The following is a 13,993-nucleotide window of genomic DNA, read 5'->3' as shown; positions in this document are numbered from 1 at the left end:
ACCACCGCTGAGCAGAACAGAGTCCCCCATCCAATAATTGCTACACAATGGAAGAAGTGAATGGTCACAAATCAAAGCATCGCAAGCCTTCACCACAGAACTCTTCCTTTCTAACAAAAGAAGTTAGCAAAGCGAGATGGTGTTTCTCAATCTTTGTATCAGACAACATTAACATGCTCAAAGACATTATCAATGTTGAATTTTGGCAAGGAAACATTCACATCAGGATACACACACCAGTTATGGTAGCTTACCACATCAGTAACACACAGTTATACCTGGCCCCAAATCTGCGTATGTGCACTCTGACCAAAGACTTTCATTTTCTCTGCCCCAGCAAGCTTTTCCTCCGAGACAACACTGAAGGAATCTGCGGGTTACAACCCATGCAAAGAAAGACACTCTGCCCGGCTGAGGCCAAGGATCACACTCAAGTTACAGAAACGCAAGCAGAGACTGAAGGAAATCAGTGGCTCGTCAAAACGCCCAACCGCACAACCACACTGACCTACGACCAGCATGACACTGCCACCCGTCAGCCTGCCCAACCAGAGTATGTAGATTCAAATGCCCAAAGGTGCCATTCTCCACCCTGGGGACCTTGCGCTGCACAACATTTAAAGTGAAGAGTACCAAACCGAGGCAGAATTTTTAGCCTTCTTCAAGGACCACAATCTCACCATGGAACCTGAATTGGAACTGAGCATTGAGAAAGGGGGGTCCCAGTTGATTGACATCACCACAAAAGACACAGCCCTCCAATCACTGTCTCGGCTGCCTGTGCAGACCACCTTTCCCATCACCCGATCATGGACCTCTGCCGACATGGCACTGTGCTTCTCCACAGAAATCAGATACACCTTACCTCTCAGCCATGACTTTGTCTTGTTTAACAGAGTCAACGGGGTGCAAAGGTCCATGAACAGGTGCAAAGCTGCCCTTCCTCTAACCTTTGAACATCCAAGCTGATGGTCCAAAGGCTGATAAAAATTAGAAACCGCCTGCCATCTGAGCATCAGGATCCACCTGCCATCTGACAATCAGGATCCACCTGCCATCCGATCATCATGATCAACCTGCTGTCCGACCATCATGACAACTGTTATCTGACGATGTTTGCAGGTGAACTTCATCAGCTAAAAATGGGGGATTCTGTAGCATCTGCTTAGGATCATGTAAGATAGTTTGGGCTTTATATCTTAGAAATTCCATTTAGCCTATTGACATTTACATATAAATCATAGACATGGCCTCACATCCTAAATTTATGGGTGCTAAATTGCCAAGTGTTTTCCCCCCACTATCAAGATTATGTTAAACAGCAACTCTCTGCTCCTCTCCATCGAGCTTTAAACACATTCCAAAGAAATGTTAATGACCCTCAGGGCCAGACACCACGGCCTAGCTGACCAGTGGACCACCTCCACACTTACAAATTCTCACATAAACACATTTTCTTTATTTAGGCTACAAATAAACAGTTACAAATGTATCTTGTATATGCATGTTTTGTCTGTATGTTTCTTCATTACATTAGTCTAGTTACCACATATTTGTATTAGTTAAGCTCTAAATGCTAATATTCAGGTGTATGAATGTATCTCTGTTTTAATATCTTATAGATGTTTCAATCTTAGTATCAAAATAATCTGCTCTTTATTCCTCATGATGTACTCTGGGCCCTATTAAATTAGAATTTATTTCCCAATAAATTAGAATGTTCAATTCAATTAAATTCAGGTTTATTTGTATAGCGCTTTTTACAATACAAATCGTTACAAAACAGCTTTACAGAAAATTATGTTTCTACAATATTTAGTAATAGCTTATAAGTGGTGACTGTCAGTTTGTGCACGTATGACAGGATTTGTAGAAAAATTAATACAAGACGTAGTCAGCCAGATGATGAACATTATTAATATTATTAATAATTAATATTTTTTATTTGACGCAGTCACACTTGTAGCAATATTATTTGGTTCTGTTGTTGATTCAGGGTAAGCATCATCTGAGGTCCTCTGATGGTCAGCATCATCTCTTCTCAGGTGTTCTGGATCCAGACTGGAGCTTGTGTAAATCCTAGTTACAACATAGAAACAAATAGAGACATCATTAGCATAGCTCCTGTTCCAACAAAGTAAAATTAATTAGTTTAACCCAAGCTAAAGAATATAAGAATGCACATTTGATCAGATACAACTACACTCACAATTTAAGATACATTATTCATACATATTATTATACATATTATTATACATTATTTAATTTAATTTTTAATTAAAATTTAATTTAATTTAACATTTTTAATTTAATTTAATTTAATTTAATTATTCAAATGCTTGGCGAAAGAGATGCGTTTTTAATTTAATAGATTTAAACAGAGAGAGTGTGTCTGAACCCCGAACATTATCAGGAAGGCTATTCCAGAGTTTGGGAGCCAAATGTGAAAAAGCTCTACCTCCTTTAGTGGACTTTGCTATCCTAGGAACTACCAAAAGTCCAGCGTTTTGTGACCTTAGGAAGCATGATGGATTGTAGCGTGGGATAAGGCTAGTTAGGTACGCAGGAGCTAAACCATTTAGGGCCTTATAGGTAAGGAATGATAATTTGTAACTGATACGGAACTTAATAGGTAGCCAGTGCAGAGACTGTAAAATTGGGGTAATATCATATTTTCTTGACCTGGTAAGGACTCTAGCTGCTGCATTTTGGACTACCTGTAGCTTGTTTATTGAAGAAGCAGGACAACCACCTAGAAGTGCATTACAATAGTCCAGTCTAGAGGTCATGAATGCATGAACTAGCTTTTCTGCATCAGAAACAGACAACATGTTTCGTAGCTTGGCAATGTTTCTAAGATGGAAGAATGCAGTTTTTGTAACATGGGAAATATGATTTTCAAAAGACAAGTTGCTGTCTAATATAACACCCAGATTTTTGACTGTAGAAGAAGTAACACAATTTCGTGGAAAAGTTAATTTATTTCAGTAATTCAACTGTGTATTAAATAAATTAAATGCACACAGCCTGAAGTAGTTTAAGTGGTTCGGGCCCTATTTTAAAGATCTAAACGCAAAGAGTAAAGTGCACGGCGCAGGTGCACTCAGGGTGTGTCCAAATCCACTAATGACGGAAAAACGGTCCGTATGCCGGGGCACATTTTTGAAATGGGTTGTCCCTATTTTCTTAATGAGTTATGGGCGTAACGTTCAATACACCAATCAGAGTGTCATCTCCCATTCCCTTTAAGAGCGATTTAACGAATAACACTGTCCGTCCGGCGGACAAACAAATAATTTTTATTGTACTATTAATGCTATAATGCTACAAGTAATTCCTGAAGATGAATGTAATTAATAATAAACTGTTATGATGAATTACGTTAATCTAACTCTAAGCTAATTAGTTACACAATGGATTATACTTTTCATAGTTATAATGTATTATAAGTCTCATATCTTGCATTTTTGTGATGCTACTTTACTTAAAGAGTTCAAAGACCACTTATAAGTAGTAGTAATAATAATAATAATAACATTTTATCTCAAACAGCCATAGGATCAAATATCAGATCAGATGAATGTGTAATATGACACATTTGCTTTTAACTATTTGTATTGTAATATTAGTTTGATTATTTTGATGGTCCCCAAAAGTTACTCTGCAACTACATATCAACTAGCGGTCATCACAGTATTAGTGTGTCTGCTACTGTAAATATATGTGTGGCGAGTGGGGCGGGGCCGAGGGACGTGGGAACAAGGAGTGAGGCCGGCAATGATTGGGCAAATCAGTGTCACCTGCGACCCACCGCCGGTCTCGAGTCCCACGTAGGAGATGGAAGGATATAAAACTGGAGCGACGACAGTGAAGGACGAGAGAGGACCAGGCCTGGGCGTTTAGTTGTGTTTTGATTTTTATTTGAGCGCACCAGTCGTCCGTGAGGGGCTGGTGCGCTGTTTTGTGTTTATTTTGTATTATTAAAATGTTGTTTGATTGTCCGCCGGTTCCCGCCTCCTTCTTCCGGATGAATATGAAGGTTTAATATCATTACAATATGTTAAAACTTTATTTTGATGGTCAACAAACAGATAAATTGACTATAAGTGTCTTTGCAAGTATGTTGACCATACTAGATTCTACCATTCTTGAGCATACTGTAAGACTGGAGACGGACCGTCTGGACTTATGGACAACTTCTCCCTAAGAAAACAAGGGACTTTCCTGATAATTAACATTTGAACACTCTCTTGAATACCCTCCATCATAAGTAATGGTGCCATTGAAGATGCACCACACCTAGTAGTTCCCACCTCACCATCACATTCCCTCCACTTAGTTTCACTCAGAGTTGCCAATAGTTTAATATTCTGCATTAATGCAAGTGATATTTACAGTCATGTTTGGTGTCATTTGTATTGTCTCAGGGCGACTGGTTCAATGGTCTCAACCTTATAAAAGTAGATTAAAAGATAATACAGTTCCTAAGAGTTAAGAGATATTTTGATTACTGTAATGTGAGTGCCCTTTTTCAGGGTCTGCCATGTAAAGTAATTTCTGTTCCCTTTGAGGTGTAAACTATCCTGGTCTGGGACCTGACCTAATCAAATTCCAATTCTTAGTTTCTGTCTTCACCTCGGGGGATGTTTGTCTTGGTCTGATGTATTTAAAGGATTGCAGCAAAAGGATCAGGGTGATTCTGTAGCCAGAAAGCCCATAGTGTGGTGTGTCTCTTCACTAAATACTATGTATTTTCTAAGGTCAGGTTTGCATATTTTACTTTTAGATTAATCTTTGAGAATTTGATGTTTTATAATGCTATGATTTGATATGTTTCAATTGGATATGTAATTGGCAGAACATATATTTACCTGACTGATAATAAATTGTTACATTTGATTTTATTCAGTTTTACTCTGTAATTATTGACTCTAGTAGATTACGTTGTATCCTTGTTAGCAACATGAGCACCTGAATGAAAGGGTTAATATAAATGTAAAGAGTTAACTCGAATAATCAAATACCAGAAGAATACTAATTAAAAAGGCATACAACCAATTTGCATTTCAACTTAAATTCAGGATCATACTAAAATGGAGTCAGATTAAATAATAAAATGAAGTAAAATTTGAGTTTAACCTAAATTTAATAACTCTACGCGCTGAAAGACCGAACACGTAGGAAACCTTCACCCAGCACCGGATACCTTCCTTGGGCCGAGTGCCTGGACCTTACAATACAAATAGTTTAATGAGAGTTATTTGGCATGTGTCAGGATATACTCAGGAGACAGAGTTAGGTGAATTCAGAACAGTGTTCCTTTATTTATATGTACAAGTGCTCAGTGAATGCTTAGTCTTCAAGTGCGGGCAGTATGATAAACAATTGGGACGGGATAGCAAACAGGTGAGCTTGCTTGATTCAGGAGTGTCAAAGCCACAGTCACAGATCGCTCACTTATACTCTCTTCCTTCTCAGATGCCGAAGACATTACCAACTCGGGATAATCACAGGAGACTACAGTGACAGTCGAATCACAGGTAGCTATTCGGTGATCCGCGGTCCTGAGGGCAGCAGAACAAGGACACAGGTTAGTGTAATACAAAGGTAAGTATACGTTACATCTGGAAAGCAGGAACTCAGGAAGCAAGTGCGAGGAGACTGTTCCTGTTGGAGGCTTGACAGAGAACTGAGAGCGTTGATGATTGGTTGAGATCGGGCTTGCCAGATCCCTGACAGCATGTAGTTGCAAAGTTTCTTATAGTCGACTGATTAAGGGGGGCATCAAAATAAAATGTAACCATATAAAACATTGCATACTTTTTTTCAGTTGGAGTATTAAGCTGACATCAATAAATTAACATTAGCTCCACAGGAAACATTCCAATAACACTCAACATCTAGCCACTCACAAGTGGTAGTAAGATATTGTGCAGATCTTAAATAAACAATGTCAATAAATGATACAATCCTTTATACTATAAATTAAGAAGATTTAATATGTTTTTCATTGTGTATTTTAATATAATCATACTCTTAAACATATAACCACAAATACCTAAGTATTATGATGTATTATAATTGTTTTATGTATTATGATTATTTATGAGTTGATATAACATATTATAAGTTTTTTTTTTATAATGCATTATGCATTCATGATAATACCTTAAGAATACCCTTATAATATATTATAAATACGGGCTTCATAGAAAGTGTTACCATATATCTTTAGAAGAGTTAAAAAGCACAGTTAGTTCCTTAAAGAGTGGTAAAACTCCAGGTCCAGATTGCTTTCCCTCTTGAGTTCTATAAAACAAATTTAATGATATACTTTCCTCCTACCTCCTCAGAGCATTCGTGGAGGCATTATTGTTAGGAAGGTAAGTGAGGACCCAAATGCGATTCAACAAAAATAGTCTTTAATGTAAACTCAAATGTTCTTCTGAGAGATGAAGGCATATTAGAAACTCACAGAGAGGGCGATAAAAATCAAAACAGAAATATCAGCAGATAACTTGAAAAAGGTCATTTGGCAGCAGTCTGGGTCTGTAGTGATAGCGGTGACAGGCTGCAGGTCTCTCAAAGTGGACGCGGGTAGCGGGCAGACCATGTTGGATGGTTCTCTCTCGGCGTCAGGCAAACTGGACAGAATACAAAGGTGAAGGTGATAAACTGAGAACAGGAAGGGTTACCAGGCAGGTCTCAACAGGACAGGACAGGACAGGACTTGAACGGAGACTGACAGGATAGTAGTCTGCTTCTTGCGAGAAAAACTAAAATTATAATCTGACAAAGGAGGCAGTAAAACAGAGGGAGAAATAGAGTAGTAATCAGAGGGAAAACAGAACAGGTAGGCAGAGTGTAAACGAGGTAGTCAGAGAAGATGAAGAACAGCTGTGAAAAGAGAAAGAGAAAGTAACCTATAAGACCAGCAGTGGGAGAGAGAGTAAAAAGAAAGAACAGGAACATGACAAGACATAACAGTACCCCCCCTCAACGAGCGCCCCCTGGCGCTCCCGAGGAGGAAACCTGGTGGCTACGGAGGAAATCATCGATCAGCGAGCGGTATTCCACATCTCGGGATAATAGTCCGTTTCCTATAACGGCAAAGAGCAGACCTGACACTCCTCCAGGTGCGTTTGCAACGTTGGACAAAAGCCTGAGCGGAAGGGACGCAGGAATCGGAGAGCTGAGACGTGAACAGCGGAGGCTGGTAACCCAGGCTACATTAAAAAGGGGACAGACCGGTCGCCGACGAAGGAAGCGAGTTACGGGCATATTCAGCCCAGGGAAGCTGCTCTGACCAGGACGCGGGGTTCCAGAAAGAAGACAGGCTGGTTGGCCTGTTCGGCTTGACTGTTAGACTGAGGGTGAGAGCCGGACGAGAGACTGATGGAAGCCCCAATCAAACGACAAAACTCTTTCCAAAATTGTGGTGACGTGAACTGTGGACCTCTGTCCGAAACGATGTCAGACGGAAGGCCATGAATTCTGAAAACATTTTCAATGATTATCTGAGCCGTCTGAGCCGGAGTTTAACGAGGGGAATAAAATGAGCCACCTTAGAGAACTGATCAATAACCGTGAGAATAACTGTGTTACCCGCCGATGGAGGAAGTAATAAAATCTAAGGCGATTTGTGACCACGGTCGAAAAGGGATAGGAAGTGGTCTGAGAAGTGCGGCAGGAGTAGAGTTCCCGGGTTTAGTCTGCGCGCAGACTGAGCAAGCAGCCACAAAACGGTGCGTGTCACATTCCCGAGTGGTCCACCAAAAGCGCTGATGGACAGAGGCAAGCGTACCCAGAACGCTGGGATGGCCTGCTAATTTGGAAGAGTGGGCCCACTGAACAATGGCCAGACGAGTCGGAGCGGGAATGAAAATAAGGTTCCTAGGGCTAGGCGGATGGCGAGCAGTTCGTGGTTTCCCACATCATAGTTACGTTCAGACGGCGATAGGCGATGAGAGAAATACGCACACTTGTTGTCATAGAGAGAGCGCTGAGAAAGAATGGCTCCCACGCCCACTTCTGACACGTCAACCTCGACTACGAACTGTCTTGAAATGTCAGATGTAACAAGGATGGGCATGGACGTAAAGCGATTCTTAAGGAGATCAAAAGCCCCCTGGGCAGTAAGGGGGGCGGCCACCTGACTGAAATTACAGATGAAGCGGCGATAGAAATTAGCAAAGCCGAGAAAGTGCTGAAGCTCGATGCGTGACTTAGGAATGGGCCAATCAATGACGGCTTGGACCTTAGCGAGATCCATCCCAATGCCCTCTGCAGAGATAACTGGACCAACTAAACGCCATCTTCCACTCATTCCCCTCCTTGATGCGCACGAGATGGTAAGCATTACGAAGGTCCAATTTAGTGAAAAACTTGGCTCCCTGCAAGATCTCGAAGACTGATGACATAAGAGGTAACGGGTAACGATTCTTTACTGTTATCTCATTCAGCCCACGATAATCTATGCAAGGACGTAAGGACCCGTCTTTTTTTTAACAAAGAAAAAACCCGCTCCGGCAGGAGAGGAGGAGGGAACTATGGTACCGGCATTGAGAGAGCCTTACGTTCGGGAACTGACAACGAGTATAGTCTTCCCAGCTGTTCCTGACATGTACCAATCCAGTCTTGACACCTATCATCTGCGGTCTATTTAAATTCCCATTTGTCAGTACCTATTCCATCGCATCGCTGCTTGCAATTAACTCCCTCCTCCAACCCCAACTCCACCAACTGAACCTGTAATCCGATCTAACCTTGTTCTTTCCTTACAGTCTTTTCATTGGAAGCAGTCTCTCACATTTTGTTTACAACTTACGTAATTGTTGATTGTAATTATATATGCTTATAATGGTTCTGTTCTGTACCCCAGGGGGGTTTGTCTTGCTGCTCTCCCCACTCTGTCCAAGCATGGCTGCATGGACAGGCGTGTGGAGTGTTGCCCAGAACATAACCATACCGCCAACACTAACTGTATGCAATTATAATTGTCATAAATATACTTGACAGAAGTGGTCCTGATTGAACTAGCCAGGGGTGGCCTAAAACTACAGGAGTGAAATGAGACTGGAATATTAAGAAAGAAATGGTCTCGTTATGATTACCATTGACAGTGAGGGTTAAAGGTAGCATCTCACGCTGAATCCTGGGGAGCGAACTACCATACAAAGCGAACAGGGCCGTGGGCTCTACTAAATACTAAAGAGGAATATCATGTACTAGAGCCCAGGTCTCATCCATAAAACAGCCCTCCGCCCCAGAGTCAATCAATGCACTCCAGGTAGCTGACGAGCCGGACCAGCGGAGATGGACTGAAAAAGTAGTGCAGGATCTTGAAGGAGAGACCAGAGTAGTCGCGCTCACTAGAAGTTCTCCTCATACTGGCGAGCTCTGGCTTTTACTGGGCAGGAGGTAACAAAATGGGCAGCAGAACCACAATACAAACACAGGCGGTTGGTTATTCTCCGCTCCTTCTCTTTAGCCAAAATGTGGATGCACCCCAGCTGCATGGGCTCTGAGATCGAGTCGGCAGAAGAAGATGGTAGTGAAGTGGCGAGGGGAGCCACGGAGAATGCGGGCTCCCTTCCATATCCTCTGCAACGAAGATTGAACCGTCTCTCTATGCGGATAGCGAGTTCAATCTACGCGAGTTCAATCTGACAAACTTCAGTTGCCATGGCGGCGCGCTCAGGGAGAGATCATTCGCGTTCGTAAAAAAAACTACATTTCTCTACAGACCTTGTTCCCTGTATAGAACTAGGGAGTCATTCTTAGAGGAGCAATTAAAGTATTGGACTTTAGGGGCCCTGAAGCCTCCCACAGTTGGTGGCTAGAACTAATTAGGGAGAAGCTCAAAGAAGATTTGGCTTCCGTGCTGAGTATGTGATGGCCTTCCTGTCATAACATTTTATATGCGTGGTGGGCCACCACTCATTTCTGTTTAGCCTCAGGGCTATTAACCACCCAGGGGTAGAGTAGTTGGTCTTCCTAAAAAAAAAGGAGAGCTTTTTTGCTTTCTTGCTCCCCTAGGCTGGGCGCAGGACAAATCCCTGTCACCCTTTGGAGCCACTTGCAGGCCCGCTCCCTGTCTAACAATGCAGAGGCATATGGTTGTTACTCCCCCACTAACTCGGTAGTTTTGAGTAGTCCATTCTCAGCTCTGTATTTATCTACCTCACACCATGATGGCTCCGGTTGAGCAGGGAGTTCTAAACTACATTTCATTCCGGTTTTTGAACTCCGCTCCCTTGAAGCCAGAGCATTGCCATGGGCTGATGCCTATGCATTTAGTAGGTAGGCCCCTAATGGGGTCTCCGCTAGGCAGAATGGCCCTCTGAGTGGCGCCGATACAGGATGGCTGCCTCCGTGACGTGCTCTGCAGTTGTTTTTGTGTTTTTGTTAGTTTGTCCTTTCTTTAGTTATATTCCTGCAATCAGTTTCACCAGGGACGAATTGCTGGATATTCGGCAACACACATCTCCCGATATTTCACCGGTTTTCGACTATTCTGATGTTTTGCTGGACATTCTTGTCGGCGGAGCGGATGCGCTGATCACATGCTTCAAGAGGACGCGCAGACGGGGAAAAAGAGCTGGCGCGCTCCTGAGACTCAGAAAACGCGGATTTCGAACGCCGTTGCCTAGCATTCATCTGGCAAATCTCCGCTCTCTACCCAACAAAACGGACGAACTGCTTCTGCTCTCTCGGACAAATAAAGATTTCTCTCACTCTGCTGCTCTGTGTTTCACGGAAACTTGGCTGAATGACACCATACCGGACAGCGCGCTCCATCTGCCGGACTTTCAGCTGTTTAGAGCGGATCGCGACGCAGAATCAACGGGGAAATCGCGCGGCGGCGGGACATGCTTTTACATCAATGAACAGTGGTGTACAGATGTAACTGTGTTAAAGAAGACGTGCTGCTCAAATCTCGAAACGCTCTTCATTAACTGCAAGCCGTTCTATTCGCCGCGGGAGTTTCACTCGCTCATTCTGGTTAGTGTTTACATCCCTCCTCAAGCGCACGTGAGCTCAGCTTTACAGAAACTCGCTGAGCAGATCACAGAGACAGAACAACAACACCCAGACTCTGTTTTAATCATTCTTGGGGACTTTAATAAAGCCAATCTCTCCCGTGAACTGCCAAAATACAGACAGCATGTTACTTGTCCCACAAGAGACAGTAATATATTGGATCACTGTTACACAACAATAAAGGATGCATTTCACTCTGTTCCACGAGCAGCTTTGGGACGTTCTGATCACCTTCTGGTTCATCTTATACCGACCTACAGGCAGAAACTAAAATCAGCTAAACCTGTATTAAGGACTGTAAAAAGATGGACTAATGAAGCAGAGCAGGATTTACAATCTTGTTTTGACCTCACTGATTGGAGTGTTTTTGAAGCTGCTGCCACCGATCTGGATGAACTCACAGAGACCGTAACATCATATATCAGTTTCTGTGAGGATATGTGTATTCCTACCAAGACTCAACTAAATTACAACAATGACAAACCGTGGTTCACTGCAAAACTCAGAGAGCTCCGTCAGGCCAAAGAAGATGCTTACAGGAAGGGGGACAATGTCTTGTATAAACAGGCTAAATACACACTGGAAAAGGAAATCAAAGTGGCAAAGAGGAATTATTCTGAAAAAATAAGGACTCAGTTCACTTTGAACGACTCCGCATCAGTGTGGAAAAGCCTAAAGAAGATCACCAATTACAAGACACCACCCCCCAGCACTGTGGAGAATCAACGACTGGCAGACGATCTGAACGAGTTTTACTGCAGGTTTGAAAGAACACCCATCACCTGCCCTGAACACCTCCCCACACAACCATTCACACCATTCACAACTCCTGCAACCAACCCTGAATGCCTCTCCAAACAACCGTTCACACCATTCACAGCTCCTGCAACCCATCCTGATCACCTCTCCAATCAACCGCTCTCACCATTCACTACTCCTGCAACCAACCCTGAATGCCTCTCCAAACAACTGTTCACACCACTCACAACTCCTGCAACCCACCCTGAACACCTCTCCAATCAAGCGCTCTCACCATTCACACCTCCTGCATCCCCCCTCTCCCCCACACTTGCAATACAGATCAGCGAGGATGCGGTGCGCCAGGTCCAGATTGCGTTACACCAGCCTGTCTGAAATCCTGTGCTGACCAGCTGGCCCCCATCTTCACACAGATCTTCAACAGATCGCTGGAACTGTGCGAAGTCCCTTCATGCTTCAAACGCTCCACCATCATCCCTATCCAAAAGAAATCCAAAATTACAGAACTAAATGACTACAGGCCTGTGGCTCTAACGTCTGTAGTCATGAAGTCATTTGAAAAACTGGTGCTGGCCCACCTGAAAGACATCACTGGACCCTTGCTAGATCCTCTTCAGTTTGCCTACAGAGCAAACAGGTCTGTGGACGATGCAGTAAACATCGGACTGCATTATGTTCTGCAACACCTAGACAGACCGGGGACCTATGTGAGGATCCTGTTTGTGGACTTCAGCTCTGCCTTCAACACGATCATCCCAAACCTCCTCTTGCCCAAACTAACTCAGCTCTCCGTGCCCACCTCCGTCTGTCAGTGGATCAACAGCTTCCTGACAGACAGGCAGCAGCTAGTGAGACTAGGAAAATACACATCCAGCACCCGTACAATCAGCACCGGAGCTCCCCAGGGCTGTGTTCTCTCCCCACTGCTCTTCTCCCTGTACACTAACGATTGCACATCTAAGGACCCCTCTGTCAAGCTCCTGAAGTTTGCAGATGACACCACACTCATCGGCCTCATTCAGGACGGTGACGAGTCTGCTTACAGACAGGAGGTTAAAGAGCTGGCTGTCTGGTGCACTCTCAACAACCTGGAGCTTAACACGCTCAAAACAGTGGAGATGATCGTGGACTTCAGGAGAAACCCCCCTGCACTCCCCCCACTCACCATCATGAACAGCACTGTGACTGCAGTGGAGTCATTCAGGTTCCTGGGCACCACTATCTCTCAGGACCTGAAGTGGGACATTCACATTGACTCCATTGTGAAAAGGGCCCAGCAGAGGTTGTACTTTCTTTGCCAGCTGAGGAAGTTTATCCTGCCACAGGATCTGCTGAAACAGTTCTACTCCACCATCATCGAATCCATCCTCTGCACTTCAGTAACTGTCTGGTTCAGCTCAGCTTCTAAATCTGACCTCAGAAGACTACAGAGGGTAGTCCGGACTGCTGAGCGAATTATCGGTACAACCCTCCCATCTATTCAAGAACTGTACTTATCCAGAGTGAGCAAAAGGGCTGTTAAAATCACTCTGGACCCCTCACATCCAGCACACTCCCTCTTTGAACTGTTGCCATCTGGTCGATGCTACAGAGCACTGAGCACCAGAACGACCAGACACAGGAACAGTTTCTTCCCTCAGGCAATCCATCTTATGAACAGCTGATAATAACTGTGGGACACACTACACTATTTATATTTATATAAACTACACTTTTTATCCAACACACATACTTAGCGTACACTTAAATCTTTTGCACATAATATGCATGTACATACATGGAACACACTACACTACTTATATTTATATTTATATACACATACACTTATTTATCCAACACACATACTTAGCGTACAGTTAAAACTTTTCCACATAATATACATGTACATACATAAATGCTCATTTTAATATACCTGCCATACATTGTCAATTTGTATATTGTCAATCCTTACCCACCTATTTGTATTTTTTTGTATTTTTATTCCTTATTGTGTTTTTTGTTCTGTCGCTGTTATGTTGCACTGCGGAGCTCTGTCACGAAAACAAATTCCTCGTATGTGTGAACATACCTGGCAATAAAGCTCATTCTGATTCTGATTCTGATTCTGATTCTGATGTTGTACTCCCCTGCTATAAGGGTATTGCTTTTTGCTGAGTACACTGCCTTTGGCAATGTGATTAGGTACCAGGAT

At 43.1% G+C, this 13,993-nt stretch overlaps 1 protein-coding gene across 1 annotated transcript in view; it reads right to left on the bottom strand.

Moving 5' to 3' along the window:
- Nucleotides 1–1,992: 1,992 nt before the first annotated feature.
- The window catches only part of LOC132102762 (uncharacterized), a 362,857-nt gene continuing 350,856 nt past the window's right edge, over nucleotides 1,993–13,993 (bottom strand). Inside the window, exon 2 of the mRNA XM_059507400.1 lies at nucleotides 1,993–2,079. The gene's annotated coding sequence lies outside the window, so the exon portion shown is untranslated. The remainder of the gene's footprint in view (nucleotides 2,080–13,993) is intronic.

The sequence above is a fragment of the Carassius carassius genome, chromosome 24 (genome assembly GCF_963082965.1).
Source record: "Carassius carassius chromosome 24, fCarCar2.1, whole genome shotgun sequence".
NCBI lineage: Eukaryota > Metazoa > Chordata > Actinopteri > Cypriniformes > Cyprinidae > Carassius > Carassius carassius.
The sequence above is the reverse complement of the archived record's forward strand: the minus strand, read 5'-3'. Positions and strand labels throughout refer to the sequence as shown.